Source organism: Chiroxiphia lanceolata, chromosome 17, assembly GCF_009829145.1.
Source record: "Chiroxiphia lanceolata isolate bChiLan1 chromosome 17, bChiLan1.pri, whole genome shotgun sequence".
Taxonomy (NCBI): Eukaryota; Metazoa; Chordata; class Aves; order Passeriformes; family Pipridae; genus Chiroxiphia; species Chiroxiphia lanceolata.
In genome coordinates, this window is record NC_045653.1 from 85,976 (window position 1) to 99,232 (window position 13,257).

The 13,257-nt window shown below is 50.1% G+C and overlaps 1 long non-coding RNA gene across 1 annotated transcript; it reads left to right on the forward strand.

Annotated features, from left to right (window-relative positions):
* Nucleotides 1-5,550: 5,550 nt before the first annotated feature.
* LOC116795505 lies at nt 5,551-9,170 on the forward strand. Its single transcript, XR_004360072.1, has 3 exons — nt 5,551-5,635; nt 6,684-6,830; nt 9,057-9,170. It is a non-coding gene; the product is annotated as an uncharacterized LOC116795505 (long non-coding RNA).
* Nucleotides 9,171-13,257: the final 4,087 nt, after the last annotated feature.

A 13,257-nucleotide genomic window follows, 5' to 3' on the forward strand; every position in this document is an offset into this window, starting at 1 on the left:
ATTAATAACACCTAAACCTTTATGAGCTGGAGATCCAAAGAGCTGATCTCACTCTCTGGGAGAAGATCAAAGGCTGATCTCCTCTCTGAAGCAGCCTTGTCAGTCCTCCTTCCCAATCATGGGAAGGGGCAAAGTTTACAACAAGGGTGGCTGGAATAAAAATATTTCTGGAAGGAAATGGAGGGTTAAGGCTTGTCAGTAGGATGGCTGACCTGCTAGTGCAGCTGTCCATGGAACCATAGAGCCATTGAGGTTGGAAAAGACCTTTGAGATTATCAAACCCCAGTGCCAAGTCATGAAGCTGGTGGGATGTGGAGGTTGTGCCCATGCCCTTGGCTCTTGATGAGCTCTGCTGTCCTGGTTGGTGGAAGGCTCTTCTGGCAAGGATTTCAGCTGGAACACCACAATGAAGCCAAGCAGAAGGGTGGGAGCCTGCTCAGAAGCTCTGGAGGAGCCCCAGCTCCAGCAGATCTGGTGAGCAGAGCAGAGGTGAGGGCAAAAGCCATCAGGAGCTGTGATGGTGATGGATGACATGAAAAACACTCTCTGGGACAGTGCTGGGGGACACATGAGGCATCTGGCACATGAGAGTGGGCTGGGCTTAGTAATGGCTTGTAGGCAGTGACCTTTCACTGTCCAGGAAGGGGAAAAGTAATTCATTCACCGTGGTAGGACCTCAGAGCATTTCTGTCCAGTCAAGAAAGCTGCTAGCCAGTGCTCAGCTGCTTATCCTGAACACCAAACATATAGTGAATTATGTCCTTTCATGCACATTGCAAGGATAAACATTATCAAATAATTTATTTAGATCTTTGTACATGAGCAGAGATAGAGATTTATTCTGCAGCAGTGCAAACTGCTTTCCACAAAGGTTATATCTTTGGGCTTTGACTTTGGATGCGTCGAGTTTATTTTTCTTGCCACAGCTTTATGTGATCAGACTTCAGAATTAACCTGGTAATCCAGCAGAACATCTCTGGCTGTGCCATGTGTGAAAGAGAGAGATTTAATAGCACACAGAACTGAAAGGAAGAATGGCCCTGCTGCAGGTAACTGCTGGCACACCTGAGCTGTCTTTTGGGTTGAGTTACCTGGGGATGGAAGGTGCTACTGAAATGAGAACACTTTTGTACCTTTTAAAATGACACAGAGCAGGAGATCGGGCCCATTTGTGGACTTTCAAGAAAGGGTAACCTCTGTAAGAATAGTTTGTTAATTTGCTCCTCCCCTGATTTTACTGAGTTGATTGTTTTTTAATTTCCTTCTATTTTGAAGGCATTACAGATGCTCACATGAAGAAAAAGTTTGCATTCACGGCTTAATTTTAACCTTTTCCCACAACTTGCCGACAAGCTCGTTTATGAAATGGTTTAGTTTTCACGAGTACAAACATAGGTAAAAGATTGTTTGGGTGTCATTTATTAGCTAAATATTTAATTTTTTTTTAACAGTAAAAACCTGAAATGCATCCATAGAAAAATAAAACCATGCCTGTAGCATTTGCCAAGTGATATGAAAATATTGGAACTGGCTGCATTCTTGGCACCTGGATGTTGCCTGGTTCAGCAGTGCAGAGGATTGCCCAGGCTCCTGGGGCCACAGGCAGCAGATCTGTGGGTTTCAGCTGAGATGTGATGTGGATCTAAGATTTTCCATGAGATGGCACAGAGGACTTTGAAAGACTCTTTCTATTGCTATGGTGACCTCACCATCTCTTGTATATGTGATGCTGTGGGTGATGTGCAGGGATTTCCCACTGCATCCAATCTTGCTATAACAGGGAGCTGTCGGCAGCTGGGCTGAACCTTGGAGCAGGATATCCCCCAGCCTCTCAGTCAGGGCATTGCCTTGGTGATGATCACGAGAGCCCCAGGGAACGCCTTATTACCAGGGGCAGACACAACCTTTTTAAGGAGCCAGTATCTGTGTCGGGAATTGCCCCACTGCCATGTCTGAAAGCTGCTCCAGTGGCTTCCACCTCTTCATAGCAGTCCTTGGGAATGAAGCCTTGAGATTTAGATGTGACTTGGTCAGCTGAATTTGGGCCTTCAAGTCCTTACAGCAAGTCTGACCTCCCAGGAGGCACCTAAGCTAGCCTAGGCCAGACCCTTAGTGAAGCCCTGGCTTACAGTCCCCGTAAAAAACACACGGCACAGGCAGATACAGTGGGGGATATATAGGGATGTGCAGAGAAAAGCAGAGTGCACAGGGGTGAAAAGTGATGGCATTAAATCTAAAAACACATTAAACTGCCTGTAGGGACAGTGGGGAAGAAAAGCTGGTTTTAGGCAATACAGACACTGGAGTGGGGTGTCTGCAAGTCAGCCCTGCACTCCTGTGTCCACACAGGGAGAGCTCTGGGAAGGTGAGTCGGAAACTGGCTTGGACCCCACGTGCTGTGTGTCCTCTCACGGATAGAGATCCTTGAAGTGTGCACAGGGGTGAAGTTCAGTCCAGAGGTGACAGCTGACACACAGAACACCTCACTCAGCCATGTGAAGGAGCAACCAGCCTGTCTGCGTGCAATTACCGGTGGCCTCCCTTGCAAATCCTCTGCTCCTGGGTATCAATCTGGAGACATCAGCACCTTTTAATAATGCTGGAGTGCCGGGGGGGGGGATGAGAAATAGATTGTTTAAACGTGCTTCTCTCTAAGTGTAGCAGTTCAATGAAGCTCTTTCCTCAGGGTGAGCAACCCACATGACACATCACAGACTGCCACCCCTGGGACCTGGCAGTGCCCAGGTGTGGCACTGGGCTGTAGGCAGCTTCCAACCATCCCATGGGCTCTCCACAGTGTGGGAGTGCCGAGGGAAGGAAGATTCCGGAGGTGACAGCCCAGGGTAGTGTGGGTAGTGGGAACAGTGGGCTGCCTTTGCAGCCAAGGGGATGGACTGGGAGAGTGGGGTACTGAGGTGGGAGGTGCTCCCAGGGAAGGTGATGGGAAGTATGGCACTGCTCCTAACCTTCAGAAATGTTCATACCAATCACCTACTGTGATGATGCCAAATAGAGAAAGCAGGAAGGATTCACATTGCAGGGTTGTTATTTGAGCTCTGGTAAGTTCTCCCTGTGAAGAGACAAAGAAGAGAAATAAAATGATAGCTCAGTCTGCCCCATCCCATTGACAATTCAATCCTCACTGTTGTCTCCTGCAGATCCAGGCTTATCACAATCCAGAGAATTTCCCTGAATTTATTCTTGCAGAGACATCAGCTTCTTTGGGAGTGATTTGGGATCAGGGTAGTTTTCCCAGTTCTCTTTTTGTCTGTTCCTTTCCACACCAAAGAGCTTGTCTGGCTGCTGATGTGAGCCTGGCCCTGTGCCATCAGCTCTTACCAGAGATCCAGCAGCGCTCATCTGCATCTCACATTCAGCAGCCCTTGAAAAGCCAGTCAGGCTCTCCTTTGGGAGCATCCTCACCTGAGCCTCTTCCCATCGGGCAGATGAAGGAAGAGGTTCCCTGCTCAGGCTCCTCTTCGCCTCTCACCCCTGGATCCATCTAGTCCTTCCAGAAATCTGGGCAGGACTTGGGATCCAGCCAGGTCAGACCTGGCAGAGCCAATTCTGTTGTTGCTGCAGGCAGTCACTGCTCCTTGTGATACCCTGCAGGGAGATGCTTGTGAGGCCCTGTTAGACACTTTTTTTTTTCTCTCATAGGATCATAAAGGTCAGAAAAGCCCTCTAAGAACAACGAGGCCGACCATTCTCTAAGCACTGCCAAGCCCACTACTAAACTATGCCCCCAAGTGCCACATCCACACATCTTTTGAACACCTCCAGAGGTGGTGATCCCACCACTACCCTGAGCAGCCTGTTCCAATGCCTGACCACACTTTCCATGAAGAAATTATTCCTAATCTCCAATCTAAATCTCGCCTAGCACAAGTTAAGGCCATTTCCTCTCATCCTGTCGCTGATTCCCTGGGAGCAGAGCTCAACCCCCACATGGCTCCACTCTCCTGTCAGAAGGTCCCCCCGAGCCTCCTTTTCTCCAGGCTGAGCCCCCCCCAGATCCCTCAGCTGCTCCTCATCAGACTTGTGCTCCAGACCCTTCCCCAGCTCCATTGCCTTTCTCTGGACACACTCCAGCCCCTCAATGTCTTGTTGTGAGGGGCCCAAAACTAACACCAGGATTTGAGGGGCCTCAGCAGTGCCCAGCACAGGGGAGCAGTCACTGCCCTGGTCCTACTGGCCGCACTAGTGCTGGTACAAACCAGGTGCCATTGGCCTTCTTGAATCCCCCAACCCTCCTCCAATGACTTTGTCAGCTCTATAGCACTGGGACTCTGCTGAGCTTTCTCCTTTGCTCAGTGGTTCAAGCACTGATGCTCTCAGTTGCTGGGAGCTTCCTACATCCAGCTGGTCCTCTGCTCCTCCTACACAGAGGAGTGGATGGTGGTTAGTGCTCCAGAAACTGTCTGTTGGGTTTCTCCGATTCATGCCAAGTTAGCACAAAATGATCAAAGCAGCCGGTCAAAACTCTTTATTTTTCTCTCCAGATCATTGGTGACAGAGATTTTGATCACTTTGAAGGGAAGAGCTAATTAGCAACTCACTGAATTAAGTAAAAGGTGCAGCGTATGTATTGACTTTTTGCTGTTTTCGGGGCTGTCATGAGGATTGCTTATCCCAACACAATAATCGTTTCCATAGTGACTGAGGTACTTCGTAGGGGAAGAAACAAATAACAAAGACCAAATCTATAACGCAAAGAGTCGTATGCAAGCAGAATAAATCCTAGGTTTCAGCATGGGCCGCCTCCAACACAATATGGGATGGCGTGAGGGGGATGCCAAAAGCAGAGAAGGGTGGAAAGGACCTGGGCCAGGCTAGGGGCTGAGTGGCTTGGTGCAAGGACCGGACAGAATCTCTTCCAGGGAGTTCAGGTGTTGTTCCTGCAAGATATCTTGCTCAGCAACTACCAGAGGCCTCCTTAACAGCGTGGTAGTTTTTAAAGCTAACCCTGGATGTGAAGAATAGCAGAGTGTTTGGAAGATAAACAGGAATTGCATCTTCCCTTCACCACTGCTGTCAGATCATACCTGACTTCAGGTGAGTGTTCCACTAGGCCTTTCCTTTATTCTGGCTGTGAATCCTGTTCTTATAATCCTGAAATTCAGTGATCCCATACACAAGAGCAAATTGCCTCCGCCTTTCAGCATCCTCTGCCTGTTGACATCCTGAATTAGAGGCACTGCAGAGGAATGTGCCCAGAGCAGCCTGGCTCACAGCCCTTGGCAGTGCTGCAGGCTCCAAACAGCTCTTACATCCCAGCCTTATGGAGCCCATTAGCCATAAAGTGTGAAGAAACAGGTTGGACAACCAGCCACCAGGGGCTGGCCTGGATGTATTATCCTCTGTAAGTGCAGAGAGGGGGATACTTTTACCTGTAGAGTTGTCCACACCCCTGTAACAACCTATTGTACAACCACTGCTCAACACGTCCTTGTTTTCTACACCACATTTTGTCTTTATCTTTGTATAGAGAGCAGAGTAAATCTGGCTGGGGGAGAGGATTTCTCTGTGCAGCAGTCCAGCACAAGCCTAAGGTCCCAGCTCAGCAGGAGACTGTTTGCTGCCATGACTTGGTCCCAGCACCAGTGTGTCACTGTATGCCCCAATACGCGTGCAGGTAACCAGAGAGCTAAACCATGGGCTTTCAAGCATTAAACAAAGTTTATTTTGGAAACACACTGCAAAACTCACAGCCAGGTGAAAAGAAAAACACACTCCAAGCTGGGCTCCTTGTCATATCTATCAAAGGCTCGGGCATGCGCATACTGCCCTCTGGGCTGTTTTTTTGCAGTTTCTTCCCTTTCTCTTCTCCCCTTCTGCCATCTGCAGTAAAGAATGCTTTGATTTAGCTTGCAAGCACCTTCCTTGATAAGGGTTTGCCTGTTTGTCTGTTGTGGTAGTTTGGTCTAGGCCTTCCTTGGTGACCAGTTTGTAACCAAGGAAGGGCCCAGATTTACCCAGTATTCCCTACGATTTTTACGTAAGCCAGACTATAAGAAGAAAGGAGGAGAGGCCTTCGCTCTCTCTTTCCTTCCGGCGGCTTGGAGGTGCAGGTTTCCCTGCTGTTGAGTCTGTCGTGTTGGGGGGAGCGAGGCCTGGTAAGGCCTTGCTGACCTTGGGAGACGGAGGTTTGCTGGCGATTGTCCAGCGTGACTTTCCATTGTCCCAAGGAGAGTAGTAAGATAGTCCTTTTGCTAATTGTTTAGTTGCTAGATCTTGGGCTACTGATCGGGATATATATATATATATATATATTTTATTTTGGTTTTGTTCCTTTTTTTCCCTTCCCCCTTCTCTTTCCCTTTTCCTTGTGAAATTGTATATATATTTCAATTGTATATAACTGTAATATAAGTGTGAATATATTTATATATATTGCTTTAGCTGTCTCTCTCTCTCGTTTCGGTTTCTTGGTTGTTTTTTCCCTCTTCTCCCTGAGGTTGGGGCGGGGGGCGGGGACTTCCTGTGGTAAGGTTTGAAGACTTGGCAGGGAGCCAGCTTCAAACCATATCACTGTCCTGACAAAAAAACAGCCTGAGGGAAAGAGAGAATGTCCCTGTTCTCACACGTTCTTCCAAACTTAAGTTTTCCCAGCCACAAAAGGTCTCTTGAGCAAGAGAGAAATTTCCAAACCAGTTTCATATCCTTTCCCATTTCTTGCCAAGGGCTCCCCTCAACCCCCTACAGTCACCATGGAGCATCATAGCAAGCGAGAACTGGGCATGTGTCTCCAACACTAATGCTGTAACCAGGCACAGAAGGATCGCAGGGTCCAGGGTTACAGAGATCCAGCATCACCCAGCATCTCCCTGGTAAAAGTCCTGTGCCAGCCTGATGTCAAAGTGCTGGGATTCCCAGAATCATAGATTGGTTTGGGTTGGAAGGGACCTTAAAGGCCATATCCTTCCAACTCCCTGCATGGGAAGGGACACCTCCACTAGACCAGGTTGCTCCAAGCCCCCTCCAGCCTTGCCTTGAACACTTCTGGGGATGGGGCTAATTTGGTTCCTGCTGGTTTATCTGGAATAAGGTCAGACAAGAGGCCTACACACATGTAACAAAGGCTGATCCCAGGTGACCTGATGTGCTGGAACCTATCAACATCTTATGACAAATATAACCAGTCCCATACCATGATGTACTCCTGCTCCACCACCTCCAGATTTGAAGCCTTAAGATGTAACCAGAGCTTCTTCCAGGCTTCTGTATCAGAGTCAGCTGAAACATGGCAACGATTTTGTACGAGTTGGTTAATAAACCAGACAGATCAGAGCTGCTCCCCTGAAGTCCTCAGACACAGCTGCTGGTGTGTTCCACGGTAAGCCAGTGCTACAGGGTTCTTGAGGCTGAAAGAGCTGGGACTGTTCAGCCTGGAGAAGAGAAGGCTCCAGGGAGACCTTGGAGCACCTTCCAATCCCTGAAAGTTCCAGAGAGAGCTCGAGAGGAACTTTGGACAAGGGCCTGGAGTGACAGGACAAGGGGGAATAGCTTCCCACTGCCAGAGGGCAGGGTTAGATTAGATACTGGGAAGAAATTAGTCCCTGTGAGGGTGGGGAGGCCCTGGCACAAGTTGCCCAGAGAAGCTGTGGCTGCCCCAAGCCTGGAAGTGTCCAAGGCCAGGTTGGATGGGGCTTGGAGCAACCTGGTTCTAGTGGAAGGTGTCCCTGCTCATGGCAGGGGGGTGGAACTGGATGATGTTTAAGGGTCGTTTCCACTCAAACCGTTCTGGGTTTCTATGATTCTTCTTGCTGGTAAGGTGCCTCCAACCAGCAGCCACAGCGCTGTCTGGAACGTGTGGGAAGTTTTTGGGCAGGGATGGTTGAGGGAAGGGAGGAGGAAGGAGATGCTGTGCTGAATAAAAATGTGCAAACCAAGAGGGTTGATACTGGCAATTCCCTTCTGGCTCTGCATCCTGAGCACCACCAGCTTAAGACAAACAGTCCTGCTAGGTGTCAGACAGGCCCTGAGGTTCTGGGGCTGTGACACCTCTGTGCTCTTGCTGACAGACTGTCCCCTTTCAGAGGTGTCCTGCTTAGGTACAAGCTGGCAAAGAGAATTCCATCCCCTGTTGTTTGTTCTTTCTCTGGAAAAAAGGACCTAAAAGTGCCACCACAGCTCCAGGACTGTAGCGCTGGCTTCTTGCTTGGCAGCAGCTCTGTCCCTGCATCCCCAGCCTCCCCTGCAGAGTGTGCAGTGTTACAAAAACACACCTCCTGCCTGCTCAAGTGCCTCTGCCTCCTGCAAATATCCCTGAGGTCTCTTACATAAGCCAGTGCTGGTTTGCTGAGGCAGAAGAAGATTTGCAAGAAATATGAGAAATAGCATCACTGCTGGCCCTAGGTAAACTCAAACCCTCATGCTTGGGGCAGCAGGAAAAAGGAGGGGCAGATTAGGATGGATGAGTCTCAGTTGTGAGCCTCACTGCCAGAGCCATGAGCTGCCCCATTCTCCCTCTCCCAGGCCATACCTGCATGCTCCTCTGGACCCCTAAACTCCCCACAGCTCCACTACTGACTTTCCTCACTGGCCTTCATGACTCTGGCTCTCCTGGGTCTCACCCTCTCTGTCCAGGAGATGGGACTGCAGCTGCCCACAGCTGGATCAGGCCAGTACTCTCCTGTGCCAGAGCACCTCGACAGGGATGCTGTGCCTGTACACCAGGGGACACAAGGCCTTTCCATACTCATCTCCCACACTGGAGTACTGCAGCGAGCAGTGATGCTCGCCAGCAAAGTGCTGGCTTGTACCCAGGGTGTCACAGGGACTCAGAGAGTGATGGCTGAAGCTGGCTGCTAGTTGCTGTTACCCTCATTTTAATTTTGACTGTATATATTGCTTTCCTCTGTAGGAAAAAACCTCAAGAGAAAAATATATGCTGCTTCTCATGGGCACCCTTTTTGCTCTCCAGCATTTTGCACTTGATACTACCCCAGATGTGGTTCTCCTATGTCCAGAGTCACATCAAGCCTGGGGGACAAGGGAAGAAGTGAGTTCAAGCTCAATTACTTCATCTGCTTATTCTGGTCATTCTTCTCCAGGCCACTGTGCAGAGCATCTACTGAGGACTGAGAGCAAATACAACACAGCATGAGATTTTGGGCAAGACAGATGGTTCAGGCATGATTTCCTGCAAATCTTACTTACCTTTGCACAGCCAGTAGGTCAGAATTTCCAAAAGGAGTCACTGATGCAAGGTAACTCATTCAACTGAAAGGGGTGGTCAGGCACTGGCACAGGTTGCCCAGGGCAATGGGGAGTCACCATCCCTGGAAGTGTTCCAAAAGGCACGTGGATGTGGCACTTGGGGACATGGTTTAGTGGTGGCTTTGGCAGTGCTGGGGGAATGGTTGGACTCCATGATCTTAGAGGGCTTTTCCAACTCTGATGATTCCATGATTCTACGCACAAAGGAGTTTCGAGTTTGTTGGCCTGGACAACTGGGCAATCAGTTGTCAGGACTGGTTAAACACTTGATGAACTTTCCTACAGGAGTATAACATGTCTGCCTGATGGGGACAGGGCTCAATGGCTGTGCCCTCCATGGGGAGTGACCCACCTGTATGGGGGTTAGGGTGCATCACAGCATGGGGGCCTTCCTGGTCCACTGATGGACACAGCAAATTTGGAAGAGCAGCCCCTGGTGCAACTTGGCTGTGTTTGCCAGCACATTGCAAACAGAGACTTCAATGCTGGATAAATGGTCATCGTCCCAGATCCTGTGATGGTGCTTTTACTGCTGAAAAAATCTTTAAGGGCTGCAGGCTATCAAATTCCCTCTTGCTATTTCTGGGGTCTGAGACATTCAAGCAACTCCTTTCTTTTAGAAACCTATGGGGATTTGTTTATGAAAGTGGGGATCATTACTCCTGCTAAAGGCCTGCCTGGAACGAAGGGCACCTTGGCAGCACTGCAGCCACATGTCTGGGCTCCATGTGGGGCTTTAGGGCTGGAGCATCTCTCAGTGTGGGGCCAAAACAGAGCTCCACCCCACTGATCAACTGGAACACAAAGCTTTGCTTGAAACTCTGGTGACAAAAGACTTTTGGCTTTCTCATCTCCCAGCACTTCCAAGTTTGACAGTGATGTGCAGTCCCTCCACTGCTCTGACCTCCAGCTGATGCCACGGGGCTGATTCAGACTTGTTGCCGTGTCACTTGCATTTTCTTTTTTTTCCTCATGTTGACAGTCTCTCCCTCCCCAATCCCTATGATAAGAAATGAACTATTGATTTGTACGTGGTGCTTGGCATTTCTGAGAGAGAACGGTCTCCTGGCCTTCACTGCAAGTGGGAGTAATCAGGATTAAATGTTGTGGCTGATGCTGGATCTGGGGCTGGCTGGGACCTGAGCAGGAGTTCAGCCCAAAGGCCAGATTCCCTGTAGCTCATGGCTACAGAGCACTGTGAGCCCTGCCTGCCCCTCCAGGGCTGTGGGAGCTGCATCCACAGGTGCAGTGGAAGAGGTGACCAAGGAGAGTGGCTCGTGCAAAGGTTTCCACCTGCCTGTGGCACGGGCTGTAATGGTCTTGTGCTTTGGTCACCGGGAAGCACGACCTCTTGCTCAAGTGTGTCCTTTGTGTCCTTGCTCTCCTGGAACCTGGCTGTCCAAGGGGAGTCCAGCGCCTTGGGATGACAATGAATCTTCTCTTTGGACGGACCTTGGATCATGCGCCCCGTGATGTCATGAGCCCCTTTCCCACAGTCTGACACCTGGTATTTGATGTAAGGACCTCCTGGCACAGGGAGCTCTGCAGGTTAACTATCCTCTGGGTAAGGAAACATTAATTTGACTCTTTCCAGATTTCCTGGTCATTGTCTCCATGCAGCCCTTGAGAGCACAGGACTTGCTCTTCCAGTGATGACCATGAGATTTTCAATGTAATCTACTTTCCTTCTCCTGTTTCCCCACCTCCTTTCTCCCCCACTGATTCTTCTTGCAACAAAATTATTTTTTCCTTTTCCCACCCTCCTGTCTCAGAGACTGGCTCCTCCCCTCACCTCAGTGGGCCACTGCACAGCTCTGGGCTTGGGAGGAGGTGAGCTGCAGGGTTTGGGTTCTCTTCTGGGCTTTCCATCCTTTGGATACAGAGCCCAGAGCTCTCTCATCCTTCTCCATTCTCCATCTCCTCATCCAGACAGGAACCTGCCAGAGTTCAAGGAGTGTTTGGACAGTATTATCAAGCATATAGTGGGATTTTTGGTGTTGCCCTGGGCAGGGCCAGGAGCTGGACTTGATTGTGGGTCCCTTCCAACTCAGGATATTCTGTGATTTTATGAACCTGACCTTTGCAGACCCCACGGAGAGCCTTTAGCATCCACTCGTGGGGAAGCTCTGCTCTCAGGAGATGCTGTGTGGTCTTCCACCCTGCAGAGCATCCCGCTGTGATTCAGGCAGAGGAGGTGGGAGAAGTGTGTTTTTCCCCGAGTTGGGACAGCATTCGAGAGTTGGTGGCCTTGGTAGGCAAATGACTCATGAGTTTCCCCCACCTGCCAGAGACAGACCATGACTTTGATCCGTAGGATTTCTGTGGGGTACTGGGGAGCTTCAGTTCACCAGGATGCAGAGGGTGGGTGCTTGGAGTGCCTTCTTGAGCAGGAAGGTACTTGAGGAGCAGCCAATTGACTCAGTATAATGAGCCTTAAATACTTTCCTTGTCATCCCCCTCTTCTAGCTTCTGCCTGAGTCTTTGTGCTTAGCCCTGCTTCCAGGTTTTCACAGGCATTCACTCCTCTCTTCTGTGATTGCTTATAATTCTTGTTTAAATTCTTATTTTCACGGTGTAGAAGGGCTTTTGTTTGGCAGTCAAAAAGCAATTAGCTGTGCTTTTTGCTTGATGGTTGTTTTTTAATTAGGATTTTGTCGATGGCTTTTGTCCTCAGCAGAAAATAAGGGGTGAAGGGTTTATCGGTTGCAGCTGCTGCCCAGGGCAAAAGGGACTCCCAGTCTGCTCCCTGTCTGTGCCTTACCTGCTCCCTGCCGGCACCCTGCTTGCCTGGCTAGGTGGCAGGACCTGGGGAGGTGGCCCAGAGATGCCCCTGCCACATTCCCATCCCCTGCCTGCTGTAACCAGGGACCTTTCACATGCTCTCAGGGTTGAGGTAACTTGCAAAAGTTTTCCGTAGGTAAGGGTTTGCCCATGCCCACTTTTCCTTCTTTAGGATGCCAATATATGATTGAAAGTATTCCCTGTCTCTTTCCTATGCCTTTCCAGGGCAGAGGCACCTGCAGCACCCTTTGCAGCAGGGTGGTCCCTGTCCTCACTCCCAGCTGTCACAGCCATGTCCCAGCTATCGAGCACCCATCCCAAGGTGTCTGTGCACAGCCTGCCCTGGGCAGTCAGTGCCAGCATGGCTGAGGCTGGAGATCTGTGCAGGAAGAATGCAGGGGTTAGGCAGCTCAGAGAATCACAGAATGTCCTGAGCTGGAAGGGACCCACAAGGATCATTAACTCCAGCTCCTGGCCCTGCATATGAGAAACCCAGCAATCCCACCATGTGCCTCAGAGTGTTGTGCAGTCATTGGTTCAGGTGGTCACTGCTCGTTGTGATGCCCTACAGAGAGATGCTCATGGGGCTCTGCTACACGCTTCTTTTTCTCTCATAGAATCATAGAATTGTTTAGGCTGGAAAAGCCCTCTAAGATCATTGAGGCCAACCATTCCCCCAGCACTGCCAAGCTGACCTCTAAACCATGTCCCCAGGGCATGTGGATGTACCACATCCACATGCCTTTTGAACACCAGGAACAGCAGTGGGTGCCGGTGTCTTCCCACCTGAGCCCTGGTACACACACACGTGCCCAGTTCTGCCCACAGCTGCTCTCACTTCATCATCAGCACAGCTGACAGTGAGAGACAGTTCTGGATTTTCCCAAGGCAGCTGGATGATGGGAGCTGCTTCATCTGCCAACAACAGTACAACCCTGCTGCTAAACCTGCCTTCCCCCAGGAGGCTGCTGGCAGTAGCTGAATATTCCCCTTGGGGAGCACTGTCAGTGATGTTAGAGGGGACAGAAAACCAGAGGTGTTGTGCCTACATTGATTTTTCTGCACGCTAAATGCTAAATGAGGCAGATTGGGGGCTGATTCTGTTGGAAGATGCAAGACAATGCTGTGTTTAAATCCTGTCAGGGGAGCCCAGCGGGTGTCGTGGCAGGCAGGGCACAGCCACAGCACAGCTGGCACCACCTGACAAGGTGGGACAGTCGCTCTCACCACTGGGCTCCAGGGTCTCGGCAGACA